This window comes from Chanodichthys erythropterus, chromosome 13 (genome assembly GCF_024489055.1).
Source record: "Chanodichthys erythropterus isolate Z2021 chromosome 13, ASM2448905v1, whole genome shotgun sequence".
NCBI classification, from domain to species: domain Eukaryota; kingdom Metazoa; phylum Chordata; class Actinopteri; order Cypriniformes; family Xenocyprididae; genus Chanodichthys; species Chanodichthys erythropterus.
Window position 1 is genome coordinate 33,145,871 of NC_090233.1, and position 9,794 is coordinate 33,155,664.

The window sequence follows — 9,794 nt, forward strand, 5'->3', positions numbered from 1 at the left end:
AAGCTATGATGACTGTCACCTTGATATTTTAGCGCGGATGTATACCTAGTCGAACTGACCCTTCGCAAAGACCCGCCCCCCTTAGTTATGGTTGCTTTGTCCGACAAGCCGTGGCGCTGTCACGCGCCACACACAGTGATTAATGCATCACGGAGCAAAGAGGACACTGACGTGCACGTCGACAGACAAGACAGAACAGGTAACTTATGATATAGTCCCAGCTTTAATACTGTGTAGTTTTTTAAGAAATTCAAACAATAAAACCTGTTTTCTTTAATGTGTCGTGACCATGGTCGTGACATATTGCTGTAGCGCCTCAGCTCAAGAGGCTCATAAACCGATCATCTCTTACTACGAGTCCATTTATAGCAGCAAATAACCATGAATGAACATGAGAATCAATGTTGTTTCAAACGCGGAAAGATGTCAATATACAAAATATAATATACAAAAGTTTAACTCCACCGAGGTTAATCTTCTAACTCCTATCTGCTTTGTCGGACAAAATGGCGGATTACTTTTAGTCATTTGCTGCGTCCCAATTCGCCTACTTATACGCCCTAAAAGTATGTAACGTACTCTTTCTGTGAACAAAAAGTACTTACTTTTGAGTGTGTAGCAAAAGAGTAGACAAGCTTTGGGACATACTATCACGTCATACAATTGCGTCTTTGCTCTCTGTCGCATCCAGTCACCGTAAACTGCCCTGTCAATCATCTTACATCCTCCATATTTCATTTAGCTAATTTCCTATCGTATCGGAGAGAAATGCAGCACGTTGATCTGCAGCCGCGAGTCTTTCATGTGGAGAACTCTCCTCATATTAATGCATAATGATGCATTTAAAAGTTAATGGCCAATCAGATCTTTATAAAAGTCCACATTTGCAGATGAAAAATAACACATATAACATTAAATAAATATTTTCTATCAGTTTGAACTGATTATTAGTCACTCAAACAACCTCTCAACGTCGATCGTGCATATTCGCCATGTTTTGTATTTTTTAACACTTTTTACTCGTGTTTGTAGTTCTGAACTGAATCCTCATACAATGCGCAATGGGTTGTGGGCAATATTAGCCTTTATAGTGTGCACGGATCCACACTTCGAAAATCTACCGGAAATAGTGGACCATCCGGGGACTTTTGGCATACGCTTTTCAACATACTATGCTTTGGGACACACTTATTTTAATCTCACATACTATTTAGGATGGATAGTATGGACATTGGGACAATTTGGGTATCTCACATATTCCGAATGTCTTCGGCAGAATTCAAATGAGCCATTTTAATCTAGATTAATCTAGATTAATTTTGGAATTAATCTAGATTAATCTAGATTAAAAAAATTAATCTATGCCCACCTCTAATATATATATATATATATATACATCATGTTCTGAATAATATATCAGATCATGCCTCAGTTCAAGCAGGAGTGTTTTCTTGCACTTTAATACAAGTAACAGCATAAAAAAACATGCATGAACATCAAAAGGTATGTTAAAAGACACTCTGTACATCTTCCTGAAATGTATCATGTCTTTTGTAATCGCTCAATTGGAAAGACATCAATAAACAGCTTGTGAACAATATGTCACTTAACGTTGCATTTACCTCAGGAAAGTTATCCAATGTTTACAGTTTGTTAGTAATAAAAAAAACTAGAGAGGACCTTATTTACTATTAATTATATGTGTATGTTTGAATAAATTTGCTATGAAGAAAAGTGTTTATGAAAACTACCGTATGTGCAACTGAGCTGTATTCAAACATTTCAGTTTTAATTTGAGTGTAAATATTATATTAGAAAATAAATAGCAGTTGAATATAATAGTTTGGGCTCTGATGTTAATTTTAACCTAGAATATTATAGTATTGTACCAAATGAGAGGTTCCTTGTATAGTTTTCTTAACAACAAATTTTTTTCATTAAGAATATCAAACTGTATCGGCAGATATCATTCTGTAGTCTTGAAGCTGTAACTGTAGCTCTTACCTTCATTTCTGTGCAGAGAGGTTGCAAAACTCTCCTTGCTTGGACTTTTCTTGTCATGGTGTCCTGTTCAATGAGGAAAAGATAGAGCATTCACTTTCTATTTAATAAATAATGATTTATAATGTTATTGATTTATAATTTATTTAAAATGTTAATGTAGGGTATAGGAAAACCTTTTAACTTCTTTGTATTTAGAGTAATTCATGACTCCAAAGGATGTCTACCTGGAGTATAATCACTATATTGGTTTCAGACAAATCCATAAATCTTACAAAAAAATGAAGCCTAAGAAAGACAGAATTAATCCTGCAACTGAGCAGATAAATAACATCATACAAGGCAGGGCTGAGCGTGTGAAGGTGAGTCTGTATTATTAATCGCGAGAGGAAATAATGACTATTTTGCGACTACAGAGCAATAAAAACCTGTTACCATCCGTATCTGTCAGCATGTGTGTATATGTAAGCCTGCAATGCCATTGGAGAGACACATAAATGGAAGAAGATATATTTATAATGGTAAGAATATTTAAATTTTTCTTTAATTTGCTCAAATGAAAAGTTTAATAACTAAATTATAATGACAGAAATCACTGGAGTATCGTGAGTTAACTAGAAGATGGGAACTACTTATCTGATTAAATCACAGTGGCAATTTCTTTGAGGCAGCAATAGGCTGTCATTTTAAAGAAACTGATGAATCTGCTCAAGTAAAATATGAAAAAAAGAGAAGAAAAAAAGGAGCGGGGAGAGAATTTCCATCGTAAATAAACTATGTGCATCACATGGTACAGTGAAAACCTACGAGAAATATGTGAATAGAGTGTGTGTGATCGATTTTATGATAGTTCCGTATTACAATTAGTGGGTGAAAGACGATTTCAGCCTCAAACTAGCACTCCCACGGACCACCCACAGTTTGCTCTCAGAACATCTTTAGCATACAGCACAGAAACCTAGAAAGCATCTCAATCTGATGAGGTTTAATCTGGCTGATTTTATGCTATTCTGTAAAAACAGAATTCATGTCCATTAGACATTAATGTCCTCCTTCATTAAATGTCCTCCTACATTTAATGTCCATTTGAAAAACCAAGTCATTTTTACAAGGTAATTGTTATACAAAAAATACAATCAACACAAATTATTGCTTAATTTAACAGATTAATTATATCAAAAACTTGAAATATAAAAATACTCAGAATTTTGTTTGAGACCTTGAGTAGCAAGACAAGTGTTGGTTCCGGATATATTGTTCAAGTAAATCTTTTCATTAGGATTTAAGAAAAATCTTCTTTAATAAGTTCTAAGAAATGAACCAAACCCACCAGCTCTGATATTAATCAAAACATTAAAAAAATGTTGCCCCTGGTTTCACAGGCAAGGCTCTAGTCCAAGACTAAAATGCATGTTTGAGCTGTTTTAACTGAAAGCAACTTGCAATGACATCTTAAACTGTCACTGACATTGTTTTGTCTCAAGATGCACATCAGTAATGTTTTTTCTTAAGGCATGTTTATAAAAGCTACTTAAATGTCGAACTTATTGAACGATTGAACTATAAGGTTAAGCCCTGTCTGTGAAACCAGAAAACCTTGAAGTATTTTTTCAAAAAGACAAAGGTGTAACACTGTGTACATACCACTTAAATGCAGTTAAAAACCGTAATATTGTGAAAGTTATTTTAAATTGTAACAATGTTTCCTATTTTATCACAGAAAGCCCTGAATGGTGTAATCAAATTAAAACTAAATTATTTATTAGTTTTATATTCTGATATAAACAAAGTATTTTTGGATTACACTTTATTTTAAGGTGTCCTTTTTACAGTGTAGTTACAGTGTAGATACATTTAAGAATTGAGTAATATTTAGCTGCATGTACTTACTATAGGTTTAAGATTAAGACCAGAGTTTGGTTTAGGTTTAGTTGCATGTAATTATGCATAATTTATAGTTAGTACTACAGTAACTACATGTAGCATGTGAAACAAGGACACTGTAAAATAAAGTGTTACCTATTTTTGTCCTTACTCTTAAAAATAAAGGTTCTTTATCAGTGGTTCAATGAAGAACCATTAACAACTATTAAACTTCTCCAATGGAAAACATTCTTTTTATTTGAAAAATGTTCTTCAGATTATCACACAGATAAAGGTTAAGATTAATAATAATGGTTCTTTTAAGAACTGTTCAAGAACCAAAAGGGTTTTTCTATGGCTTTGCTGTGAAAATTCCCTTTAGGAACCTTTATTTTTAAGAGTAAAAGATATTTCCTAAGTAATTTCATAAGTAGTTTAGTTGTTTAAAAGAAATTGCACTGTTAAAAAAGTTAGAAAAATACAACTCCTGCAGACTACTCTAGTTATCAAGCATAATCACAAAATATTTTAAAGATTTGCTCAATTGTGAAGCTAAAAAATAGGTTGAAATGATGTCTCCCCTATAAAATAATTATTTACAATCAGAACTGTTGCACTCAATTATTGTGATATAATTCATTTTAGGTATAACCACTTCCAAAACTATGATTTTTTCTTGGGATGGAGAGCAGTTCTCAGCCAGAATAAGTCAAAAGTCTTGCTACACAAGACTACACCTGTGATAGTGCAATCAATTCTTATGTTCTCCTGTTTCTCATATCTAGCCTGTGCATTCTTTTGAGTGTGTGAATTTATTATCTGTCAGGCTCCATAACAAACAACAGAAAGGAATTACGTTGAAACAGAACACTTGGCAGAATTTTAGTAATGTATGCAGAGACTTGTTCCCTGCTAAAACTGATTATCATAGCATAGTGTCTATTTTTCAAGCTTCATTACACATGGTTCATTCTCTCGGTCAAGATTAAAGAAGACTTCAGATTGCTCTACTAATTGGTTCTTGATTGTTGAATGATAAAAAGGTTGTGGATGCATTTTTTAGCAGTCTGGAGCCATCAATAATTCACGCTCCACAACAACAAAGTCGGTAGGTGTGTGCATGTGTGTGTGTGAATGTATGCAGGGTTGTTTGCATAATCCTGATACCAGCAACAAAATATTTGTATAAAAATCAGGCATTTCAGATTGAGGCATTCATTCTAAAAGGTTCAGAATCAATGGCAATTAAACATCTAGTTTTGCTATAGCTTGCTATGCATTCTTAATACAGCTTTCTTTATTAATATTTGTCTTAATAATGATTCTATTCCAGATCAGAATAAGCAAAATAATGTAAATGCAAGAAATGCTCTCAAATGTCACGGTTTGCCTTAAAAAGTAAGTGTTTTTTTTAACTTCATATTTATCAATCAAAACTTATATAAAACATTATGGCATGAAAGTAAATTATCAAACTAATAAGGAAAGTGAGGCACAGTGACAGGCCAAATGTTTGACAATTCAGTTGTGAAAATGTAAAAAATTCCTAAGCATTGACATAATCATTTGTATATATATGCAATCGTCTGCATTAGGAAAAAATCTGTGAAAGCAAGTTTTACAAAAGAGAAGCATGAGTGATTTCTCTTTTGAGAGCATATGGTAGAAAGCCTTCTTGCTCTGTGCTCACTGCAGTTTCCAACAGATGGTAAATGAGTAACAGCTATCATTTATTTACCATATCACTAGTCAAATGCATACCATGGTGACCAATTGGCCTCATTATTAATCAGCTTGAAGTTCAATAGAAGTAGCCATCTTTCCAGACCAAACTGTAAAAACACTAATCAGAAAATGGTGAAGAACAAAATTCTCCATTCTTCTCTATCTGGTGATAGAGGTTTTAAAAGACAACAGGGAATATCTCTTACCAGTTTGATGATTCCTCTCCTGGTTCTTTTTTTTTTTTTTTCCCTCAAGGAGGTCTCTCTTTTTACCCCGAGAAGATTTAATGTTCAGAGTCTCAAGTAGGCGGTGAGGCCACAAAAAAAACCAAAAGGCCCCTAATAAAAGTTCTGAACAAAAATGTAGCTTTGGTTCAAAATGCACAGGTGATAAAGTCTCTCAGAGACAAAGCCCTTGTTGACCTCATGACTCATTTGACAGCAATGGCTCTCCCTTGGGTCTGTTCCCTGCGTTCATGGCATCCAGCAGAAACAGGCATCCGTGAGCCTAGATCTCCCATATGTTATTCTTGTGTCCGAGCGTCAGAACCCCAACACAACTTTATGTCTACTTCAATGGTGCTTGCAAAGTCCTTCAGCATCCATTGCAAGTTAAGCTTCAAAAACTGATCAGTAATAGATGGCTCATTGGAAAAAAAAGTGTCCGAACTTATAAGTGTCTACAGAGAGAGAGAGAGCGCAGGAAGGAGAGAGTGTATGCCTGTCGTTGCCCTGTCACCAACGCATGACACACGTCATCAGGGGAGGCACCTGGGCCACAGACATCTGTTTGACTCTCCCAACGAGACACGGGAGGTGTGGGGACCAGAGGGTGGTCGGGGGGTCTGGGAAGCCGTGTGGGCCAAGGGTAAGTGAGGGGGGCTGGGGTAGCAGTCCCTGCCTGCTTGCTCACAGATGCAGGTTGCTAGGTGAGGGGGCTATAAATGCTCTCTTATTGAAGGGCTAATGATGTCAAATAAAATAAAGCAAACAGTCGGTGGCTAACGAGGACTAATTTAGTGTGCTCAACGTAATGAATTAATGACGAGCACCCCACCGATAGAAATGGTGAGTGCAAGAAATGGCAGGAGACTGTGGACTGCACAGATCAGGGGGCCACAAATCTACCGATTTCACTGACAGTTCTGCTCTCCTTTTCAGCCTTCCTTCCTCTAATATATTTCCAGTTTAAAGTACTAGAAATAAAAGCTGAGTAGCTTTCAAGTCTATCGTAGTAATGCCTCTCTCTCACTCTCTCTAATCTTTCTCATTTTCATGGTTTGTCTGCTGTTTGGATTGAGGTGGTCTGGTTTGATTTGGCTTGTCTCTGAGGTTGTCATGGGTAGAAGGAGCCGGATGAACAAAACACATTCGCTTCCATGCTGCTCCATCAAAGGGATCTCATGTAAGTGAGAGGAAAAAAAGTCTTTCGTTTGAAATGGGAAGACTGGCATGAATATTGATAGAACCCCCACTCAACGATGATCAAATGTGCAGTCATGTACGGATTTACATAGTGATTAAAAGCAAGTTGCTTATGGAAAAATGCTTTAAAAAAAGCATAACTCTTATTAAGACGTTACAGGGAGTGTACAGGGAGTCACCATCATGTCATTCCATGTTTTATGACTTACTTTCTTTCACAAAACACTAAAGTAAATGTTTTGCTGAATTTTAATGCTGCTTTTTTCATACAATAAAAGCAAAGACCATGGCCTGTCAAGCTCCAAATAAGACAAAAAGCAACAACAAACCCACATAAATGTAATCCATTTGACTTGTGCGCTATGTATCAAAACTTGGGGAATCATATAATAGCTTTGTGTGATGATCAGGATAAATTTATATCATTATTCACTAAAAATCAATTGTTTTAAAAACAACGTGTTTGTAGCAACAAGTGGGTGATTATATTATGCCAGAAGTTTCATTTTTGGGTGAACTACTCCTTTAAAAACTAGGTTACAATTCTAAAACTCCTACTGTAAGTGTTTAAGAAAGTTACAATATTGTTGAAGTATTATACAGCAGTGAAATAAGCCTTTTAAAATGGCCCAGGGTCAAGCTGAAATCTCTTTTGTGCTTTTATTCTCTCAAATACAGTCCATCAAAAGGCTGGGCCATTTCTAAGAGGTTATTATGAGTAAAGAGTGCAACCAGCCATGGGCATGCTCTATAATAACCATAATGTAATGAGTCAATTAGCAATGGTGGGGGAATGGTGCCAGAGAGAGAGTGAGCGACAGAGATAAAAGGGGAGTTGTGATCGGTCCCCCATGGGATGGTTTCATATCCTCATTTAAGTACCTGAAACCCAATCAGCACTATGAGTGTGGCCAGGGGCGTAGCACCAAATTTTGGGCCCTGGGTACAAACCATCTTGCTGGGCCCCTGTACCAAATACCATAGTGATACCAATGGGTGGGGTATTGCATTTTTATCATAAAAACACTTAAAATGTAAACAAAATAAGCCACACTCTGATTAATATATTTTTGTTTCATTGTCAAAAGTACTACTAACTTGCTAAAATATCCTTTATTGTCACAATACCCTTTTTAAAGTGTAGGCTAAGTACAAGTTAATTGCTGATTATTTGTCTGTTTAAAATAAATGCAGACTATAGAATCACAGGGTACACTAACCGCCAAACTAGACATTCAGTCTTTGAATTACGTTTTAAAATAAGGCATTTTCAATCATTAAGATGTGCATTAAACTGAGAACAATCCTGTACTTAATGTAAGAGCGTGCGCGAGCTAATTTGCATAACAATGCGGTAAAATAGGCGCTAACGATCTGTGTTTTCGCGGGTGTTAGATTTTGATAATGGAGGGAAATATACAGTGTTTTCATGTAAAGTTCTGACTCTGGGGAGAACTGCAGCAGAAAAGGAGACAAGCTGCGCAGGCTCCGCCTCCGTCTGCTTCTCACTCCGTTATTTACTCAGAAATATTGTTTGCTCGCTATGTAGGGTGTGATACTATAAAGTATTGGTGTATTATTCAAATAGAGTACGAACATAAATGTATGCTATTCTACCTGGAGTAACGTTAGATATTTATGTTAAAACAATGTCAATGCTCGATGATGCATTTGTAGCTCACCTTTCTTTTCAAAAACCTGAGTGAGCAACTGCTTGCCCTCATTTGCCTTTCTCTCTTTAATCTTCTTTTCTTTTCGTTTTTGAGCCCCTGATTTTCCTTTCTTAAGGAAAGACATGACTCTTCCCCTGTCTTCCTAGTTCATATCACGGATAACTCCAGCTCCTGTCTCATTAACTGATTCACGAATCACCGCAGGTCCGCAGAAGCACCTGACCTGCGGGTCGTACCATTTACATTGATTCGAGAGGGGTGGTGGGGCCCTGCACAGCATGAAAATGACTTTTTTTTTATACCAAACCAGTGCCTAACTACAAGTTTAGTTTTGCACAGCAACTTTTTTATTTGTAAATAAATGCTATACAAATGTTAGTGCATGTATATGTATGTATAGAAAACTGACTTCTAAGGGCCCCCCCCTGCCTCGGGCCCTGGGTACTCGGTACCCTTTACCCCCCCAGTCCGACGCCCCTGAGTGTGGCTGTTTATATCCATCTAAAATCTTTAGCACATCTGGGGTTATGATGATACAGAGAAGAGGTCCCATATGTTTGAGCCCATCAGATCTAAACGGACCATCAGCGATTCAAATAATTCTAAAAAGCTCCACAGCAACAAGACACCACTGCACAGAGGTCCATTGCATACATCGCATGACTGCACAGTTGATAAGTAAAACCAATACAGCTTGATAGATTTTTAAAATCACATCATGAATACTAAATATATTTTTAAACTAAAATTATCCTAAATATGCACATACAACCAATACAAGGCATTTACTCAAGAACTGCCATATAATACACCAAGATACCAGTTCTAAGAATGAAACGTTTTGAATATCCCAACCTAGGAAGGAAAGGAAGATTATAACACCCCTTTGAGCAGTTTTGGACATGCATTGTATGGGGAGAAAAGGTGCTGAGTGCCTAGAGAAATCACTTTACTGTCTCGCTTCATTTGAGGGTTCAATAAGCTGTGGGCCACATATCAGAAGAGGGATCAGAAACCTCAACATCATTTAGCAAGATCACTGAACTCACACTCAAAAGCCTTGCTGACCTATTTCTTGCCTACTGAATAAAATCAGCAGACTAACCTA